Source organism: Dipodomys merriami, unplaced genomic scaffold (assembly GCF_024711535.1).
Source record: "Dipodomys merriami isolate MVZ:Mamm:240054 unplaced genomic scaffold, mDipMer1.0.p SCAF_10, whole genome shotgun sequence".
NCBI lineage: Eukaryota > Metazoa > Chordata > Mammalia > Rodentia > Heteromyidae > Dipodomys > Dipodomys merriami.
In genome coordinates, this window is record NW_027202271.1 from 42,823,221 (window position 1) to 42,845,857 (window position 22,637).

Consider the following 22,637-nt stretch of genomic DNA (forward strand, 5'->3'; position numbering starts at 1 on the left):
TATTTCCTTTTACCTCTCCACAGCCCTCTAATCCTATTTTCCCCCCACAATTCTCCCTAAACCTATTAATTTCTGGTCTGCTGAATCCCTCTTTGATGTTCTTAGACCATTAATCCAGAGTTGTTTGATGTTGAATAGATAGTATCTGTTGAACTAGATTGTATCTGCAGCCATTTTGACTGTGCAACTACAGGGCTCTGGTTGATGCTTGCCTTAAAATAGTGTTCTAGCACAAAATTGGTGTCATTTTCATACCAAGTGGGGAAAACACAAGAAAAATGGCAAGTCCAGGTATCTCAACTCCCACTCATGATAATCAGGTGACAGAACAGTTAATGAATAATCCAGAGGAGAGTTCCCAAAAAGCTCTACAAACACTACTGGTCAACATAGTGAATGAAAAGATTGAAAGCCTGCAAAGGGCACAGTGTGAGTTTGATAGGGAGCTAGATGAGGCTAAGCAAAGACTAATACAGGAATTTCGTGAGTATGATGAGGCTAACCAAAAATTAATATAGGAATTTCATGAGAATAAGAAAGCTAAACAAGGATAAATACAGGAATTGCATGAGCAGGCTGAGAACAGTCAAAGAATAATACAGGAATTGAATGAACGGGACAAGAATAGACAAAGATCAATAAAGGCACTCATGGAATCCATAAACAGACAGCTGAAGAAATCCAGGGAGACAACAAAGGGAATCCTGAATGGAGCCCGTCAGAAGGAAAGGCAGGCCAATGAAACCATAACCAAACAACTAAGGGATTTGAGAATAAATACTGAACACCAAATTAAGGAAGTAAAGAAGCCCATACAAGATCTAAAAGAAAGCTCCAACAAAGAATTTGAAGCCATCAAAGCTGACCAATTAGAAGGAAAGGAAATAAAAAAACGAAGTAGAAAGTCTTGACATTAGGTTAGACCATGCAGAAGATTGAATCTCCAGGACTGAAGAAAGCTTAGATATTATAGAGAAAGAACCTACAACTATCCAAGACAAATCAGGAAATATGATAGATCTATTCAACATTTAGAAGACACCATCAGAAGGCCTAATCTGAGGATAATGGGTGCAGAGGAGCATCTAGAGACAGAAGTTAATGGTCTAGGAAATTTATTTAACAGGATCCTAGCAGAGAACTTCCCAAACATGCAAAAAGATAGGCCTATTCAGAAACAAGAAGCTTTTAGAACCCCAAATAGGCCAGAACAGGACAGGACATCCCACTGTCACATTATAATCCACACAGGATCAATTCAGAGCAAGGAAAGGATCCTTAAAGCTGTGAAGGAGAAAAGATCAATCACCCATAAAGGGAAACCAATTAGACTAACCTCAGATTTATTAGCAGAGACAAAGCAACAATGGCCTGGAATGATGTATGCCATGCCCTAAAGACAAGCAACTATCAATCAAGAATACTGTACTCAGCTAAACTCTCCTTCATAGAAGAAGGCCAAATAAAAACCTTCCATAGCAAAGAAAAACTGAAACAATATATCTCCACCAAAACAGCCCTACAAGAGATACATAAAGATGTCCTACACATAGAAAACCAACAAGACCACAATAAAGGCCAAACTGAGAATCCAAGAACCGTAGGAAGAACCCAGTTGTCATAGTCCCTAAGAAAGTGGATAACATGGCAGGAACTACCAAACATCTCTCAGTCCTAACTCTAAATATTAATGGACATAACTCTCCACTTAAGCTACATAGACTGTTTAGTTGGATTAAAAAGCAAGATCCTTCTCTTTTCTGCCTTTAAGAGTCGCACCTTGCTCATAAAAACAAACATTCTGAAAGTGAAAGGCTCGAATAAAATCTAGCAAGCAAATGGCCTCCATAAACAGGCAAGAGTTGCGATCCTAATATCAGATAAATAGACTTCAAATTAAAATTAGTGAGAAGAGATGAAGAAGGTCGCTACATACTAATTAAGGGATGTCTCCTTCAGGAGGATATTACAATTCTAAATATCTATTAACCAAACAACGGAGCACCCAAATTTACCCAAGAAACACTACTTTCCCTCAAATCCCACATTGATCCAAAGACATTAATTGTTGGGGACCTTAACACACCACTATCTCCACTGGATAGATCAACCTGGCAAAAACTCAACAGAGAAACCTCACATCTAAACAACTGCATAGATCAACTGGATTTAACAGACATCTACCTAATATTTCACCCAGCAGCATCAGAATACACGTTTTTCTTAGCAGTACATGGAACATTTTCCAAAAATAGACCATATTTTAGGTCACAAAGCAAACTTGTCCAAATTCAGAAACATTGAAGTTGTGCTCTGCATTCTCTCAGACCACAAGGGAATAAAATTAGAACTCAACACCAAAAGCCATCAAAGAAAGTCCCATAACATATGGAGGCTGAACAACACACTGTTGAATCACCAGTGGGTCATGGAAGAGATTAGAAATGAAATTCAAATGTTCATAATATTCAACAAAAATGAACACACAAATTACCAGCTCCTCTGGGACACAGCAAAGGCAGTACTCAGAGGCAAGTTCATAGATCTGACTTCCTACATCAACAAATGGGAGAAATCTGAAACAAACAATTTAATGAGACATCTGAAGCTCTTTGAAAAAGAGCAGCAAGCTAAACCCAAATCCAGTAGATGGAAAGAAATAATTAAAATTAAATCAGAATTAAAGGAATTAGAATCCAAAAAAAGAGAAAGAATCAACAAAACAAAGTGTTGGTTCTTCAAAAATATTAACAGAATTCCCTTAGCAAATCTTATCAGATAAAGAAGAGAACACACCCAAATAAACTCAGAGATGAGAATGGAAACACCACAGAAACAACCAAAATTCAGAACATTATAAGGGAATACTTCTCAAACCTTTATGCTAATAAGTTTGAGAATCTGGAAGAAATGGACAATTTCCTTGCAAATATCGACATGCTGAAAGTCAACCAAGGTGAGTTTAACCAACTGAACAGACCCATATCAAGCATCGAAATAGAAGCAGCAATAAGAGACTTCCCATCTAAGAAAAGCCCCGGACCAGATGGATTTACAGTGGAATTCTACAAGGCTTTCTAAGCAGAACTCACACCAATACTCCTCCAACTCTTCAATAAAATTGAAAGAGAAAGTTCATTACTGAACTCTTTCTATGAAGCCACCATAACCCTCATCCCAAAACCAAATAGGGACTAATCAAAGAAAGAGAACTATAGACCCATTTCTTTGATGAACATCAATGCAAAACTCAACAAAACTTTGGCCAATCAACTTCAACAATTCTTCCAAAAAGTCATACACTACAGTCAAACAGGATTCATTTCAGGGATGTAAAGCTGGTTCAATACATGCAAATCAATTAATATAATTCATCACAACAACAAGAGCAAGGATAAGAACCACATGGTTATCTCAATAGATGCAGAAAAAACATCTGACAAGATCCAACACCCCTTTATGATGAAGGTTCTGGAAAAACTAGGAATCCATGGAACATTCCTCAATACAATAAAGGCTGTATATGACAAACCTACAGCCAGCATTATACTTAATGGCAGAAAAACTAAAACCATTTCCTCTAAACTCAGGAACAAGACAAGGATGTCCATTTTCTCCACTTCTCTTCAATTTAGTATTAGAATGCCTAGCTACAGCAATAAGACAAGATACACACATAAAGAGCATCTGAATAGGGAAGGCTGAAGTAAAACTCTCCCTCTTTGCAAATGACATGATCTTGTATTTAAAGAATCCCATGGACTCCACTTCCAAATTACTCAAGCTGTTTTGAAACTTTGGCAAAGCAGCAGGACCTAAAAAAATCAATGTTTTTTTTTGTATGCCAACTATGAGAAGAGTGTGGCTGAAATCAGGAAAGCAACTCACTTTGTAATAGCTCCACAAAAAATAAAATACCTAGGAGTTAACTGAAGGACCTTTATGATGAAAACTTTAAAAACCTGAAAAGGAAATCAAAGCAGAACTTAGGAAGTGGAAAAACGTCCCTATCTACAAATTCAATGCGATACCTTTCAATATTCCAACCTCATTCTTCAATGAAATAGAAGAAGCAATCCAAAAAATTCATGTGGAACAATAAAAGACCCTGAATAGTGATCCTTAACAGAAAGAATAGTGCTGGAGGAATATCAATACCAAATTTCAAACTCTACTACAAAGCCATAGTAATCAAACAGCTTGGTACTGGCACAAAAACAGATCTGAGGACCAATAGAACAGAACTGAATACCCAGAAATGAACCTATAGCCACCTAATCTTTGATAAGGGAGCTAAAAACATAGAACCAAAGAAAGACAGCCTCTTCAGTAAATGGTGCTGGCAAAATTGGTTAAATATCTATAGAAAACCAAAGTTCGATCCTTATATATCACCCTGAACCAGAATCATCTCCAAATGGATCAATGACCTGAAGTCAAAGCAGACACCTTGAAAACATTACAGGAAGGAATAGGAGAAACCTTAGGTCTCCTAGGCACAGGCTGAAATTTTCTCAATAGAGACCAAGAAACACAACAAATCAAAGAAAGGTTGGACAAATGAGATTGCGTGAAGCTGCAGAGCTTCTGTATGGCAAAGGACATAGCTAGCAAGATCAATAGAAATCCCATGGATTAGGAGAAGATCTTCACTTGCCATACTATGGATAAGGGTCTCATATCTAAAATATACTTGGAACTCAAAAAATTAAATTCCACCAACAACAAATCCTCAAAGAAACAACTGCCCAATAAACAAGTGGGCTGAAGATTTATAGAGAAACTTCTCTGAAGAGGAAATAAGAATGGCAATAGACACATGAAGAAATGTTCAACCTCTCTAACCATAAAAGAAATGCAAATCAAAACAATATTGAGATTCCACCACACCCCAGTTAGAATTGCTATAAACAAGAACTCTAATAACAACAGATGCTGGAGGGGACGTGACCAGAAGGGAACCCTACTGCATTGTTGGTGGGAGTGTAAACTTGTTCAACCACTTTGGAAAGCAGTATGGAGGTTCCTCGAAAGACTCCACATAGAGCTTCCCTATGACCCAGCAATCATTTTTGGGCATTTACCCAAATGATCACAAACAAGACCATACTAAAGCTACCAGCACAAGTACGTTTATTATAGCATTATTTACCATAGCTAAGATAAGGAACCAACCCAGATGCCCCTCAGTAGATGAATGGATCAAGAAAATGTGGTGTGTGTGTATATATCTATATCTCTATCTATCTATCTATCTATCTATCTATCTATCTATCTATCTATCTATCTATCTATCTATCTATCTATATCTATATCTACATTGTATACACACACACACACACACACACACACACACACACACACACACACACATTCACACAATGAAATTCTCTGCCTCCATCAGAAAGAATGACATTGCCCCATTTGTTAGGAAATGGAAAGACTTGGAAAAAAATTATATTAAGTGAAGTAAACCAGGCCCAAAGAAACATAGGTCCTACGGTTTCCCTTATTTGCAATAACTAGTTTATGTCTGGGACAAGCAGAAAAGGTCAAAATCTATGTACATATGACCAGATAAGATGATGTGAAGCAAAAGGAACCCCAAGATAGGGACACAAGTGGTTTTTCTTTCTTGCTATTGTTCCTAACTTATTTATAATGTACCATGTGATTTTTTTTGTTTCTTTGTATGTTCCTCCCCCACGGTATAACCCCTGTTTTCACTGTGTTTGATGTCAGTGCCCTGCATCTTGTATATACACTTCTCTAGCTTTGGGAGGTGAAGTGAAAAAACAAAATGCTTAATTAGGGATACAGGTTGATCCATTGTAACAATGAGATGTACAAGACACTATGTTGAAAATGAACTTTACAATTTAGGCAGGGAGGGAGTAGGGGGGAGTGTAGTTGTGGAGGTGGGAGGAAAGGGATGGTAGGGGAAAAACAAAGGAGGAGGTAACAATGCTTGATAGGAAATGTACTCATTACCTTACTCATGTAACTGTAACCCCTCTGTACAGTATTTTTTACAATAAAATGTATTTAAAAAAGAAATATAATAATTATGAATTATGAGATGTATGTCAGGGAACAACAGGGTATTGAGGGCAGGGTCTTCAGAGTCTCAAAGCATCAGCAGTTTTAGCAAATGCTAAAAGGAAAGCAGCAAAACAGTGGAGCTCTGAACATAGGAATCGTGGATGTAGCAGAAACAGTCAGAAACTTAAGCCAGAGGCAATGAGATATACAGGCCATGCCAGAGGAGGGTTCTTGTCTCCAAGCTCTTGTCTCCAAGTTAACATGACCCATAAACCCTGAAAATTTACAGTTCTCCTAGGAAAAAGGCAAACACAGGAGGCAGAGGTGGCAGTGACAGGGAGAGTAATTGCTGATAATAAGCTTGAAAGCAGAATTCCTTTCCCACATGCAGACATGAGGTGTTGGAGTCCATGTCACTTTTAACTATGAAGAAATCAAGAAATTTCTATTTCTGCATATCTTTCTTATTTGTGGCTCAAGAAATATGCACTTGTCAGTGCTATAGTTGTATGTGTATGTATCATGTGTGTGTATATATTGGTATAAATAAATATATATGTATATCCCAAAACAATCCCAACAATGAGATTTTTGTTAGTGATTCTCTGCCCTGGTATATATTATAGGGAATCAGGTTGAGGTAAAGGAGAGTTTAGCAAGATGGATAAGATGTGACCTAATATTCTCAAATTCTGTTATTCCCCTTCTGTTCCACAAATCAGATAAACATATATACAAGACACAGGGTACCAAAATAAAAAAACAGTAACAACAGGGGATGAACCAAAGGGCAAAAATGAAAGAAAAAATAAATAACTTCATGCAGTACATTAAAAAACAGAGGGTGAACCAATGCAACAGTGAGACTCACAAGACACTATGTTGGAAACGAACTCTACAGCTTGTGGGGGAGTGGAGTGAGAGGGGAGGGAAAGTGGGAGGAAAATCTATGGAGAGGATAACAATGTTCAACAAGAAATGTACTCATTACCTTACCTAGTAACTGTAACCCCTCTGTATATCACCTTTACAATAAAATAGCATAAAATTAAAAGAACATCTCAAATAACACCAAGGTAAAATTGTTACTCTGGAAACCAGGGAATAGAGGAGCAATCAACCTGTCTGAAAGCTTAGGAAATTTGGAAAAGTAAAAAAGGCTTATACACCATAGTCTTGATGCACATTGGGTTATTTTCATGCTTTGTATTTTCTGTAAAAGTTAAGAATACAATTGGCCGGTCCCTGGGCAGAGGAAGGGCAATGTTTCTAGCTGATTAAGAGTGATGCTAACATGATTGTATGAATGCTCTACAACCCAGTGGGGTCCAAGAGAGTCATGGTGAAGAGGCTGGAGGGAGCGGTGTGATGCTACAGAACATTCCAGAAACTGGAGAGGTTTGAGTTTGTATTTGTGAGGCAAGTACTGGGATTTTTGTGTACGTATTGAATGAGTGTGTTCATATCTGTAAAATGTGGATAATGGCCTATTGCTGGGTTACTATAAGCATTGGGATGGTGTGTGTAAAGTATTTAATGATTTTCTATGGCACTTAAAGAGAAAATACTTGGGGAAATATGTATTTTTAAGTGAATTATTTTTGCAGAGAGGGATTATTTTTCTAATGCCTTTCTTTTTGTTTCCTATGCATTAATCCATTTGTTAGTTTTCTACAGCTATTGTAACACATTACTGAGTTTGATGACTTAAAAAGTTACATTTATTCTTCCACAGAGGAATGAAACATATTTATGAAACAGATATGGGCACCTTTCAAAAGCTTCTGAGGAAGATCCCATGTTTCTCCCTCTGTCTTTCTCTCTCTATCTTCACATTACTTTTCCACTGTGTGTCTCATTTCTCTCTGCCTATTTCTTTTAAGGGTCTATGTTATTGTATTTATTTTAAACCCACACAATCCAGACTAAAGGCTTTCTCTCCAGATCTCTGTTATAATTGCACTCTTTGCCATATAAGAAGATATTCCTAGGTTTCAGGGACTAGGAAATGAATATATATATTTGTATGTCTTTGTTTTTCTGCCCACCCCAGCTGTCTATTTTTTAAGAAGTTTGCACTAAAAATAAAGCTTAACAAGATTTTAGAGACAATTTTTTAGTTTTGAATTGGGCTGAAAAAAAGTGGGAACAGGAGACTCGGTTGTTAGAATGAAAGAAATAAAAAAGAACAAAATAGAACCTGCTAAGCTGGAAAAAAATTAGAAGATTTGAAATAAGGATAGTGTCTTTAAAAGTACAGTATCACTACTTTCCAAGTTAAAATAACTTTTACATATAAAGTGAATACCTAAAAATCAAAAAACCTTTTCAGTGATCTGAACTGAAACTTCTTTCCAGAGACAATCTTATTCTCATGGTGTTATGTCTGTTCAGATGTCAGAAATTTGGATCTCACCAGACTTTCCTTGCTATACACTTCTATATTATGGATATGTCTCTTAGACTAAGGAATATTGAACTGTTTATCTGAGAACAATTTTTTTCAGACTTGTGATGAAAACATAGGTATTATATTATTATTATAAACCAGGACTTCACTGTGAACTACATGTTTAGCCTGAACTGCATATTTTCACAGGTATTCAGGACCTTGCACTCTCCAATAAAGTTAGACTTCTTTGACTTCACCAATATTTAATATTTAAATATGATCACTGAACATTAGTGAATTGTAAAATATATTTTCTTCTGCTTATTGTTGTGGTTAATTTTGTGTGTTTCTCACTTAAAATTATAGATGCATTTACAAGTAGAAAGAGGATGCTTTGTTTGGTAATATATCCAATTTTTTGCTTGTAAGAAAATAATCATATATATAATTTTTAATTTTAAAATTTCTTTCTAATCTTTCTATTGGCAAGATGTGTTTTCCTGTAGTTTTTGATTTGTTTTAAATTTATAGACAACTTGGGTGTCTAAATATTTACATTTCCTCTTTTATATTATTTGTTAGATTTATTACCTATTTGTAAATGTTTAAGAAAATTTTGTCATTTATTTTCATAATTTTTCTTTGGCTGCATTTTTTATCACTGCTTTCTTTTTTTCTTTTAGGTGTGACTATTGTAGATTGAATTATGTTCCTTCCCCCACCCCCAAAGATAATTAAGTTGACATCATATAGGCTTAGGTTGGTACTTGATACAATTTCTGTTGTCCTTATAGGAACAAGAGAGGACAGATAGACAGATACTCTGAATCAAATTTCCATGTAAATGTTGGGGCATAGATTGTAATAATGCATCTATGAGCCAAAGGATGTTAAAGGTTGCTGGTCAGCACAAAAGACTAGAAAGAGGTATGAGATATTATTTCCTAGAACCTACAGGGAGACTGACCCTGTAGACAGAAGTGTCTACAGGGTCATTTTAGTGTCCTGGACTCAGAGATTGTGATCAAATAAGAATGAATTTCTACAGGTTAAGCTACCCAGTTTGTGGTGCTTTATTCCTACCATGCAAGGAAACTAATAGCATCCAGGTGTTTGAGTATGTGCATATGTGTACACCTCCACACATGTGTGATTATATATGTTAGAGAAGTTATTGTCTACTTCAATTTCTGCCATCTAATTTCATGTGTTTTAGGAAGTGGAATTATTAAATAAGTACATATTCTCATATGCTACTTAGATCACATCTCTTTGTTTAAGATAGTTATCAAGATATATCATCTGCATAAGTGTGCAATTAGTTATACGTTGCTTCTAAGGCAATGACCCAGCACAAAATTCCTGATTTTCCTAACTTCACCAACAGTAAACTTGAGGGGATTCTGCAGGAAACAGCCTCCAAATTCCAAACAAGACTTAACATGATTAGATTAGGGAGCAAGTGACTTCTGAACTTGAGTCAAGAGATTCTGTTTTTGTGGATTCATGTGGGTGTTTCATTAAGATCAAATGTTTCTGAGATTTACTGGGAGTTGGATCAAGCCAATAACATCCAGGTTTGTCCCTCTGTGACATCTGCACTGTGTACTGTGGTCACATAAAACCTTTCAGTGAGACAGCATGCAGATGCACAGGAGACGCCTCGAAGACAGAAAACAGATGGGGAGTAAAGGCGTTTTCCTTTCTCATTTCCATTTAATGCATCTCAGGTTTTGTGAGAGGTGAACTCTGCTTTCATGTAGATGATAGTACAATGTTGTAAAGGAATCAAATCAAGCAAGACTCTGTAAACTGTAGAGCAGCTTCCCATTATATTCTTGAATGTTTTCTTTTCACTCTTGCAAACAGACAGTAAACCTTAAAAGCAGAAGGCAGCTTTGAAGTTATCTATCATCATCCAGATCAATTTGGAGGTAAGTCCCACCTCCCATCTTTTCTCATTTTGCTGTACATTCTCTGTTGATCACTAGCCAGAGAAGAATTCAGGAAATGATAAATTTATTCCCAGATACTCCAGTTTGTGCTGACGTAGAAAGAGAACATTTATAGCCACTAAATCCCCTGTGTGTGTGTGTGTGTGTGTGTGTGTGTGTGTGTGTGTCTGTGCACATGTGTGTTTGTTAATTTAGGAGGACTAAATATTAGTGTTATCTGTACTAGTGATGGTCTTTTGCTAGCCTTGAATATAGGATTGTAATTGTTAGTGGCATTCCTGGCCACTTTTCCAGCCTTGTCTTTCCCAGCCTTCAGCAATGATGTATAATATGAATGTCAAATTAAGTTTTACTCATCTGGCTTAACTCCTACTGACCATAGTCAAATTTCAGAAAACTGGCTAGCTTCTTTAGCTGGTATATCATATGTTAGAAAAAGCCAATTAAGTAGAAGTCAATGACCACTATTTTTTTTTTTAACACTGTCAACTGAGCAAGTGGGATGGTCATCAGGTTGAAACTGGTAGAAGAAAGTCAAACTTTAGGGTTGCCAATATCCTACTGTTCTGGTGTATTGGATGCTCTGAACTAGCTTCAACTAAATATCATGTAACTGATGTTATGGTCTTTAACAAGCACTAAAAATGCTGACGCAATGAGATGGCATCAGGATAGCCTGCCTGGCAAAAACTTGGACAGAGCTAATAGTCTCACCCAGGTAGCACTTACTTTTGGATCTGGCCTATCATGGATAAAAGAAAAATGCCAGCTCTTCCCACCAAAATATGTTCCTTTATTTATTCATTTTAAGTTGAAGGTTGACTATAGAAGGAAACAAACAAATGGCTTTGGTTTGGACAAATACACAACCATGCAATTAGCTTCAAATGGCAAAGGATAAAAGCATACTGACAAAATTATCATTTGATGGTTTTCCATAAAGAAAGAGGCTTGGTTGTTTTCAATATGGAATCTAGAACAGGAAATGCAAAGTATGTGAGTGTGGCACAAAATCATAGACTAATCTTTTATTGGATAAAGCAAGGGAAAGTACATGATAAATTAGACAAGTGATTCTGAGCAGTGTATACATATAGAATTTATACTTCAAAACCAGTCATTGTACCTGCAAATCTTAAAAAGTCTTCAGTATCACAAACATGTTTACTAAAAGGAAGATTATTTCTTGCTTTTCCCACCTGTTTTCATTTTAGAAATTATATATTGTGTTTATTTATTGTTTCTGTATATTAAGTGAGTAACACATTTAACAAGAGAGAATATTCATCTAAACTAGAAGAACAGAACATATAAACACTTTTGGGGTAATGAGGCAAACAGAGGAACTAAGGTATTTTATGGTTATATTACTGTGAACTACAAATTGTACCTTTTCTTTCCCTTTTAGACAAATGCTTATTTCAACATTTCTAATAATACCAGATGACTTCAAAGAGTCAATACAGTCTTAAAAATAATCCAGTACTATATTTTGATTCTGTGACATTCTTAAGGCCATCAGGCATATAAAACCAAACATGGAGCTTACTATAAAAAAGGTACTCATTATAAAAAATGGAATAATTCTGAGGCAGTATGTAAAGAGAGGTATTTGTGGCATCTCATCATTTCAATTTGAAACATGCTGCTACTCAGATACTGTGTGATCTAGATTGTTTATTTAACCTTATACAATTTCAGTTTCTTCATCTCCAAAATTATAATAATAGTATGTCTGTTACATGAATTTGTTAGAAATAACTCTGTGGAGTGATGTATTTTGATATAATTTGGATCTGGAATATTTTCCAAAGAAAGGCCCATGTGTGTTAAAAAACCAGCCTCTGGTGCTATCGGGAAGTGGAGGAAACTTTAAAAGCTGTAATCTAGTGGAAGGAAGTTAAGGAACTGGGGATATGCCTATGAAGAGGATATTGGGATCCTGGCCTCTCCACTTTTTTCTCCATGCTTCCTGGCTCCCAGGAAGGGAGCAACTTTACTCAGTCTCCCAGTCCCTTCTGTAATGGCTATCACACAAGCCCAAAGCAATTGGCCAGCCCCATCATTGACTATAACTTGGAAGCCAAAATAAATACTTCTTCTTTGTAAATATTTTTCTGAAGTATTTTATCACATTAATGAAAATCTGACATGTACTGCCTTAAATAAAACCTAGCATATTTTGGTGACTCAATAAATGTTAGGTTGAATTAGCATTGCTGTGCCTGCTTAAAAACTAATATTCAAATGAGCGATTTTTTTTTCCTACTGTTTCTGTAGGTTTGCTTTTTCCAGAATCACATGGAGTTAGGATATACTAGATGTAGTCTTTCCAGGTTGGCTTCCTTCAGTTAACTATAAGCCTTCAAGTTTCCATGTTTTAATAGCTAAATGGCTTATTTTTGGTGCTGAACAGTATATCATTGTCTGGATATACTATAGTTGTTACTGCTATTGTCTAACACTTACTTACTGAAGAACATTTTGGTTGCTTCCAAATTTTAGCAATTATGTGCTAATCTTCTGTCAATACTTATGTGCAGGTATGTCAAGACATAGGTTTTCAACTTGTGGGTGAGTATCAAAAATGTTATTGAGTTGGGTGCTGGTGGCTCATGCCTGTAATCCTAGCTACTCAGGAGGCTGAGATCTGAGGATCGTGGTTGAAAGCCACTCCAGGCAGGAAAGTAGGTGATACTCTTATCTCCAATTAACCACCAGAAAACCAGAAGTGGCGCTGTGGCTTACGTGGTAGAGTGCTTGCCTTGAGCTGAAGGGCTGAGGGACATCACCAGGCCCAGAGTTCAAGCCCCATGACTGACCAAAAAGAAGTGTTATTGATAAGTTCTATATGTAAAAGTATAAAGTGGTTGTGCAGCTTTGCATTTCCTTCAGCAATGAATGAATGTTTCTGTCGTTCCACTGTCTCAGAAGCATTTGGTATTCTCAGTGTTCTACTAGTGTGCATTCTAATAGATGTGTTATAATATAGTTATGTTATTTTAATTTGTATTTCTATGATGACATATGCAGAGGGGTATCTTTTCCAACATTCAGGAAGGTGAAACAAGAGGATCTTGAGTTCAAAGCCAGCCTGGGCTTTAGAATTAATTTATGTAAAAAATTGTATATGTTAACCTCTTGGTATGATAGAGGGCTAAAGAGGTTTAGGTAATTAAAATATGAAGGTTGTTTGGTTCAAAAAAGATGAGGCTGGGGAAATAAAAAGAAATTAGATAATAAAGATAAGACATAGTATACTATTGCAAGAAATGTGGACTTTATGGGGTATCCATTGAATGGCTTTGGAGAAAGAAATGAGTTGTAAAGTTTGGTATATTACTCATGGATACAATATGGAGAGTGTGTTGGAGCAGGCACAAGTGGGGTTAGAGACACTGCTTAGGAGACTTCTGAGTGTTACAGAGAAGATAGCAAAGTGCCCTAGACCAGGCTTGTGGCTGTAGATTTTTGACTTGAGATATATATTCATTGTAATAATAATGCTAACACTTATGATATTTCCAATAATGAACTAAATTGCTAATTGCTTACTGTATGCTAGAGGTCATATCTACATGTTTCATTTAGTTTTCCCTAGTATCAAGTTAGAATCTCTATTTTCTCAAAAGGTGATGTTGAAACTTAGAAATCTTAAGTCACTGGATGATGAAGACTTTTGCCTGAGCCCGGGTGGGAATGGCCTGCCTGGGGGCCAGCAGGTGAGCACACACCTGGTGCTTTGCGTGGCCTGAAGAATAAGGTGGGAGTCAATCATTAGTATTCCATCTTTAGCTACATAAAAAGATTTGGCCAAGAGAGGAGAGACAAGTCCTTCATATAGGGTCTTTTGATACATAAAAAGATTGGGCTGAGAGGGGAGCAACATGGAGTTATGAGAAGATAGCAGATTCCCATCACTGATCAATGTCACCCCTTTCAATGTTCTTACTCACCCTTCCCATCCCACCCTTTCCTTCTCTTATTTTTCTTAATTCTTAGATTATGTATCAAATTTTTTGCCATTTCACAAAGCAGTTTATGTAAATAATTCATCTTAATCTGTGTCATAACTTCAACATCTTCACCACCCTTCAACTTACCCCTTCCCAAATATTTCTCAATTCTGTGGAATATACAAAGAATTTTTCCCTGCATTCTCCCTCTTCTGCCTTCATTCTTGGATCCTTCTCCCCTTGGCCTTGGCCCTACCTACCTTCTTGCAAATATCCATTTCCTGGTATTTATTTGGTGTGGCTTTGACTTAGTTTCTTTTTTCTTTTCTTTTCTTTTTCTTTTTCTTTTTTTTTTGCCAGTCCTGGGGCTTGAACTCAGGCACTGTCCCTGAGCTTTTTTTCTTTTTGCTCAAGGCTAGTGCTCTACCACTCAAGTCACATCACCACTTCCAGCCTTTTCTGTTTATGTGGTACTGAGGAATCAAACCCAGGACTTTGTGCATGCTAGGCAAGCACTCTACCACAAAGGTACGTCCCCAGCCTGACTTAGTATTTTTAAAGAATTATATTACATAGCATGTTTAGCAAATAAAATGTATTGTCTAAACTCAACGTGAGCTTAATTTGAATGCCACCTCATTTCCCTCTTTTATTGATCCAATAAAAGACTATTTTCACATACTGAAAAAAAGAATCTTAAGCAATTTGCTCAAGATGACATGTGACTTAGGTACAAACCCAGGACTAAATGCTGTGCCAAATATAATATTTTGTGACTGGAAGCTAAGGAGAATTCCTTTTTGAATGGAGTTGTCATTTAATGGCACAAAGAACAATGGAAAGGGAAAATATTTGTAATTGTAATTGGCTTTAAGAAGCCAAGCAGTATGTCTTAAACTAAATGCATATTCTTGGGGAATATAGGTGAAATATATTCTTGGGGAATATAAGTGAAATGTCTGGAGTAGAAGTAAGTATAACATGCAATGAGAGCTATAGATTTGTATGTCATCTGCATGAAAATGCTCAATACAAACATCAAGATTTGGTCATATGGCCTAAGGAATAGTAAAGTGAATTATGCAGGAGAGGTTCCTAGGAATGTGCAGATGTAAAGGAAAAGGGGCTAAAAGACAGATTAAGATCTACTAGAAAATGAAGAACCTTTTATTATGTTTAAAAGATTACAGAGCCAAGATAGTGGAGATAGTTGTGATGAAAATTTTGGAAAAAGAGAACACTTCAAATAAGTGTCGGAAGGTATGTACTGCAAAGTATAAGCACAGGGACTAGGCTGAAATCGAACATGTTTCCATTATTGTAGTAGAACATCTCTTTTGTAAGTCTGGAGATTTGATGGCAAAAAATGGGTTATTTGAATTTTCTCTGGGAGGTTAAGGTGCAAGATTATTTGGCAAATTGAGAGTTTGAGAGAAGTGGAATATGTATGAAATTACTATTATCTTGAACGCAGTATAAACATTGATTATAGAAGGTACATGTTCAGAGAACTGTGGAAGTATTGAGCATTCATATGGATGAGGAAGGGAAAGTCCTGAAATTGAAATAGAAACAATTTGCCCTGTTAGATAAATTTCTCCAATCAGAGCAGATACTGGACTAGCCATAACTGGTGCTTTGCTAGGTAGATAGTGAGAAAGGACAAGGAAATGAACAGAAGGGCAGAGAATGTTGGTGTGTGAGTGAGCAAAGTCAAAGCCAGAATAATGAGATAATAAAAGAATAACAAATTAGAAGTCTATAATCTTGAGTATCTCTCCCAGGCCTATGATTAGCTAATTGGGTCATGTTGTGAACAACTCTTCATGAATTTGCGTGTCATCCTTGCGCAGGGGCCATGCTAATCTTCTCTGTATCGTTCCAATTTTAGTATATGTGCTGCCGAAGCGAGCACTGTGAACAACTCTTAAACTCTGTGTGTTTCAGCTTTCCTTTTCTATAAAGTGAAGGAAATTGGACTAAATAATCTCTATTGTCTATTTTTGTCTGAAATTTGTGAGAGTATATATCTACCACAGGAAGTAGTGAAGGAATGAATGAATGGATGTAAAAGGTCCAAGTGGTGTGTGAATTTACATCAGAGACTTGAAATTCATGACTGGATGCATTTATTTAAATTGGGATGACTACAAAAATTACATTGCTAACTTTCAGCACCAGTATTTTCATGAGAATCCTACTAGAAATGAGCAGGCAACTCTTTATAATGAGATAAATCTTATTGTATCAGAATATATAGTGAGATTTACAAAACAGTGGGATTATGCACATGCCTATGATAGAGAATGTTATAAATAGAGGAGGAAATTGGAACTATAAAACTCCTCCCTAAACCATCAACACCCACACAGGAAATGACACTACCTCACTTTATGACAGGATGGTGAATAATTTGGTAGAATGCTGGTAACCCAATGTTAGCAATGTAATTTACAATTCATTTTTCAGCTGTTCATATCCTAATTTAAACTGGTTAAAATAAATGAAAAGGCATTTGGGATTAAAAGCTGACGACCTTAAAGTCTGATTTTGGAGTCTTGGACACTAGGGAAATCAATCCAGATCACTTCTTTTCTCCTTAACATTGTCAAATTAAGTTAATTCCTTTAAGGAGTAGAGATTGAGACCGAAAGTGACAAAGAATGTCTCCATCTCCTTTTGCCTGAAATGGGAACAGCAACCTTGAAGTAGACTCAGAGCCCAGGTACCAATTAATTGGGATATTTAGCACAAATAGCTCCCAGTTCAAGACTAGTAATGCATCAATGGTTCCAGTGGCACCTTTTAGGAATGCAGTATCCTCTTGAGAAACACAATACAGCTGCTCTGACCGGAACAGGTTATGACTCGACCTGGAAACATTCTTTCAGGGCATTTCCTCAGATGAAAAGTAAGGAATTTTTTTTTGCTGTGTGAACGACAGATAATGGTTATACTAATAGTGAAGGGTAAAAGCTGACACACTTGAATGTTTAGTTAAACCTCTCATTTCACTGTAGATAGAGATATACCTTTGAGGTATTCTGTACTATTAGTTTCAACTCCAGTCCTTTCCAAGTAATTCATACACTAGAAATAAAGATGACAAAAAGTCAGATTCAGATTAAATTTGAAAAGATGGTTAATCAGAGCAGTCATTTTTATCTTCCTCAGATAGGAATACCTGGGCTACATAATAGGTTCAGTAATATGGTAAAAATATTTACCACTATATACAGAGTTATAACTAGTACTCAGATATAGCTAATTTGCTTTAACACAGTGTTGACAGTCAACAGTGATTATTATTAATAATTCCCAAACAATTACGTTTTCTGGTAACTGAGAGCTGGAATCTTAAAGGAAATGATGCATGCCACTTGTTATACAATATTTTCTTGAGTATCTTCCAGAATTTGGTGAGCTAAGACAGCAAAATATAGCTCCAATTCTGCTGAATTGTTCCCAAAGACTATAATTATATTTTATAGTATTTAGCTCAACTGTTGGTATTTTAAGGTTAATGGTGAAACAACAACTTAAACCTTTGAATTTTGTGCCAAATTTTATTGTTGTGTCACATCCATCCTAACACCTGCCTCCATCACCAAAGAACTCCAATAATATGGTCTTTCTCTAATACAACTGTGAGAAGGAGCTGTCCTGCTAGAATTATGTCTTTGCTAAGGAAGACAACATTGTAAAGTACCAAAGCATTGTATCTTCAGGAAATTTGGCTGTGCATTTTGACTTTCTTTGTGTTGTCCACGGGGCTTTGTGGGAACTCATAGTACTTAGCTGAGTCTCACTGGCTTCTGTGTAAAATGAAGATTCAATTAGATTTTCTGTAAGATGCCATGCTACCTTTTACAATTTCTTGAATATATAACAAAATTTCCAAATGTGGGTGACACTTGTTAGACTATATGCTATTGTCCTCTTATCTTCTCTATAAGAAATGTCACAAATTTGAACTAGTTTCTGCTTTTGATTTTAACACTTTGGGTAAATTTGAGATTTGAGTGACACATTCATAAAAGTGTAGGGACAGTAAAAAAAGGGGAAGTAAACTAATTTCAAATGGGCAAGTAGAAGAGAGGTATGTGAGCTAAAATTCAAATTTAGAGATGAACCACGACATGATACCAAGACTAGAAGATAGCTGGATGCATGTCTCAAATGGTAGAGTGTTAACTGTAAGCAAGTGTTAGACTTCCAGCTTAAACTTTGGTACTGGAAGATAAAAAAAAAACAAAATCCACACCTTTTCCAAAGGTAGTAGAAGATTAAAATACTATCTAGGTTTTGCTTTCTACCTGATAAATATTATATCATGTGTGTTAAATATAACATTTGTGTATGCATGTATATAATATGTACATATATAAACACACATATATTTGCATGAATTAAGTCTCTTCAGTGTGTATACATATTTTAACCATAAAAATAAAGTGAGTCAGACTCATCTATCCCCTGAAGTTGAACTAGCTGTAGATAAGTGGCTTCTCTACTTTCAGATGACACTTGAGTGCTAAGGTATGGTTACTCCAATTTGTTAATTATACCAATTTACATTTCATTATCAGGATCCTGTTGAGAAGGTGTGCCATCTTACACAACAAGGACCAAGTCCTGCTGGGAAAAACCTCAAAAGCTCATGGAGGAAAGCTGAAAATTGGAGATCTTTAAAAGCATCCATCATGGAAAGCTGACAGTTTTGCTCTGGATCAAAAGAGGAGACTGATTAGACTGAGTAATCCCTAGGTTTGATGACCACCAGTCATAGCAGCAGCAATACGGTGAGTGACTTAAAAATTTCAACCCCAATGCAATGTTTTGTCATTTATGATGATACATAAATGATGCTGATAACAGCAATATAGGGGGCCAAAGAGCCATGGGTGTCTTTGAATCAGGTCTGACTCAGAAACCACATGTGACAGATGAACTTGTATATATATGACAAGCCAGCCTTTATGGACTGTTGCATCTTGTACTATTAAGATACAAGTTAGTTTCTTTGTGTATTTTGTTGATTGTGTTTATAACCAATGGTACAAAAGTATCCTCATCTATCCATTCATCTATCCATCAATCTATCCATCTATCCATCCATCCACTCATATATTTATTCACTTGCTTATTTGCTAACTTAATTTGTTTCACCTTTGCACATTATATGATGTGAAGGCACTTGATGACTTAAAGTATGGTTCCTATCTTTTAGGAGTCTATAATTTAGAATGGGATATATATATATGTATATATATGTATGTATATATATATATATATATATATATATATGTATATATTCCAAAGGCTGCAATCAATTAAGGCTAACCTGTCTATGTAGAGTGTTGCATTCTATAATATGTATATTCATATATATTGTAGGTATGTATGTTATACACCTCAAATAAAAGGGCATGTGTTTAACTGAATTCTAATTTGGCCTAGGATTAAAGGATTTCAGGTAGATGAGAGGAAAGTATATTTGAAAGGTAGCAGGGAGGACAGTGAAGCTTCATTTTGGTTTCCACACAAGAGGGAAAGCTGGTAGAGGCTAAGCGATGTTGGGTATGCATGAGCCAGCTCTATACACCTTCGTAAGGTATTTGGCTAGAATTTAGCTAGAATAGCAGTCATTGCAAGACTGATTGTGAAGTCCAAATCAATTACTTGTTAGTAGTTTCTTTTTTTCTCCACCATTTTTCCCTCATAAGTCTTAGGCTCTAAACTGCTGATCTCAACTGATGACATAAAAATAAACCAAGACAATTTTTCTCCATCTATTCCCTTTTTGAAGCTATTACTAAATTTCTTGACTTGTGGGTTCTAAAATCATGTTCTTACCAGAGATAATGCTCTAAAAGTTGGGAATTGACAAATTTTACAATATTTTGTGGGTATAGACACAGTGCTGTAGAAATCTTGTCTCTGGTTACTTCTAGATGGAAGATTAAGTTTAAGACCTTTTGATCAGAAGCCACATTGCCAGTACAGTTTATAGGAATGAGGATGATATTTTGATCTTTACTGTGTTGAATCCTGTATCTATCTGTTAATTGGTTCCAAAGTAGAGGTTAAAAAAGGAGGCGAGGACATTAGTTTTGGCATCTCTCCATCCAGTAATTGCTTCATTTGCTTATGGTGCTACGTTTGGAGATTCAGAGGCAGAAAAATGGAGGGAGTGAGAATAAGAATCTGAAAGAAAAATAGACTGTATTGTAACAAGTGCAATTGAAATAATCAACTATATTTAGGAATGTCATTTAAAATACATCCAAGAAGGTACTATCTCTGTCTTTCAGTCTCCCTTCCTCGGGGCAGTGATCTATTAAAAATTCCTTAAATACTTTTTCATGAGGAAAAAAATGAAGTCTAGCCAATGAATATCAAATTTTTAAAGGAAATAAGAAAATGTAACACATTGATGTTGGGTGAATTAGTTTTTTAGTGAAATGGCCACTTGAGTGGATTGGTCATTTGACAAACTAGTTCATAACAAATAACTCTTTCACAGTTTGATTCGTCTCTTCAGGAATCATGACAAATATTATTCAGTGTCAACAACTAATAGTGAGAAATATAAGACAAGACAACCTAAAGAATTAAGAATATTTGTGTTAAAGTATTTTCATTATAAATGTCTCTGTTCTGTACTACTGTTTGTTCATTGGCTCTTGTCTAGGCCATCAGAACAATATAGAGTTGTTCTGATTTGTTCTCAATATGCAAACCTATTTATAGAAGTTATGAAAGCTATTGATTTTTACCTAAATTTGCCTAGTCTGATAAGCTTAATTTTCTTGAGTTGTTTTCTATGTGATTTAAATTTTGCATCCTTACACCATTTTCCTTCATAGGAAAATTATATACAATAGAGCATTTTTTGGCCTGAGCCCTGCTAAGAAGATGGTTTTGGCATTCCTCTGGTAACTATTAATATTTTTGAACATGAAAATATTTTGGAATATAATCAAAATGAAAATGTTGTTTTTATTCTCCTGATATCTCTAAAATGTTTCTAGAGTGGGAATTCTTGTTTCTATCATGATTTAAAAAAATATGCGATGTTCCTGAATTTTCCACTCATTTTTAACTAATACAGAGTTCTTTGCACATTTTGACCTTCTAAATATCATTTTAATTTGGTAATTAAGCTACCAACCCTTAGATCTTTATCCAAAGATAAGACTTTTATGTCTTCTATGAGCTAAGGATTGACTGTAGGCAAGCATCCTATCTTCTAGGAAGTAGAACAGTTGACATTTTTCTATAGCTCATTTGTTTCTCCATGAGTCTGCAACTTGTCATGGCTCCTATAAAATAGCTTATTCTTCTCTGGATGTGGAAAATGGTAGACAGTTTTTCCTCCAAGGTACTTTGGTGGATTTTTCAAAGATCTGCTTGCTGACCCACCAGAACAGTGGTTATTCAAAGGATGCAAAACTTATCTTCAGTTACCTCTTTAGACCCCAACCTCAAGCTGTGGCTGTTCTAGGCTTCATTTCATGTAGACATTCCATGGTGGTCTGTTGTGCTCTGAATTACATCTTCTTGAGCAGAATCCCTTTGAAAACATCCCAGGAAGTCTCTTTTTAGCATGTCCCAAATTTTGTCCATTAAAGGACACATTCAGTTATTATTTATTATGGAAAAGTTCAAGAGGTAACACAACTTCTATCTCGTGTCTTGGTTCTCTCATCTGAAAAGCCTCAGACTCCTCTGTTATTGGCACAATGTGTTTTTGAACTTCAGGGAACACAAACGGAACTCTGCATGTTTAAAGCCTTGCTTTCTAGGCTTGTACTTAAGGGTAAAGTCCCTCATTTTCTGCACTATGGGTTGGATGGTAGACTTGCAGATTGAAATATCCCCCTCCAATATTTCTCTTCACAAACCTATTTCTAGTTAGCACTATTATAGCCTTTTATAACTTAGTTATGGGGTTTAGAACTTTTGAACCTGCTGGGGGACACTTAATTAGAACTTTCACTCAGTGGTCCAACAGCTCACTGTGGAATTTAACCTGTTTAGTATAAGGTTCCTAAAGCTGAATGATTCACTTTTATCTCCTATCGGTGTTTCTTTTGAACACATCACAGAATCCAATTGAATTTTATTAGTACCCTTCTAACTCCTTTGAGTAAACTGCTTCTCATTTTGGTCCTATAACTAATGGTGATCAGAGGAAATGATAATACAAAAATAAGAATTAAAATAGATTCAACATATGTTTCTTTCATTGTGCTTTGAAACTCTTTTAGAAGAGACTAAGGGCTCACA

General features: G+C 35.9%; 1 long non-coding RNA gene and 1 other non-coding gene across 4 annotated transcripts in view; one reads left to right on the forward strand and one right to left on the reverse strand.

Moving 5' to 3' along the window:
* Positions 1 to 21,285, forward strand: part of LOC138837967 (uncharacterized) — a 304,135-nt gene extending 282,850 nt beyond the window's left edge. For all 3 annotated transcript variants that reach the window (XR_011375526.1, XR_011375533.1, XR_011375532.1), the window contains 2 exons: positions 18,935 to 19,147; positions 21,215 to 21,285. This is a non-coding gene — a long non-coding RNA (uncharacterized lncRNA). The remainder of the gene's footprint in view (positions 1 to 18,934; positions 19,148 to 21,214) is intronic.
* Positions 16,154 to 16,260, reverse strand: LOC138806534 (U6 spliceosomal RNA). The gene has a single exon (XR_011365910.1). It is a non-coding gene; the product is annotated as a U6 spliceosomal RNA (small nuclear RNA).
* Positions 21,286 to 22,637: the final 1,352 nt, after the last annotated feature.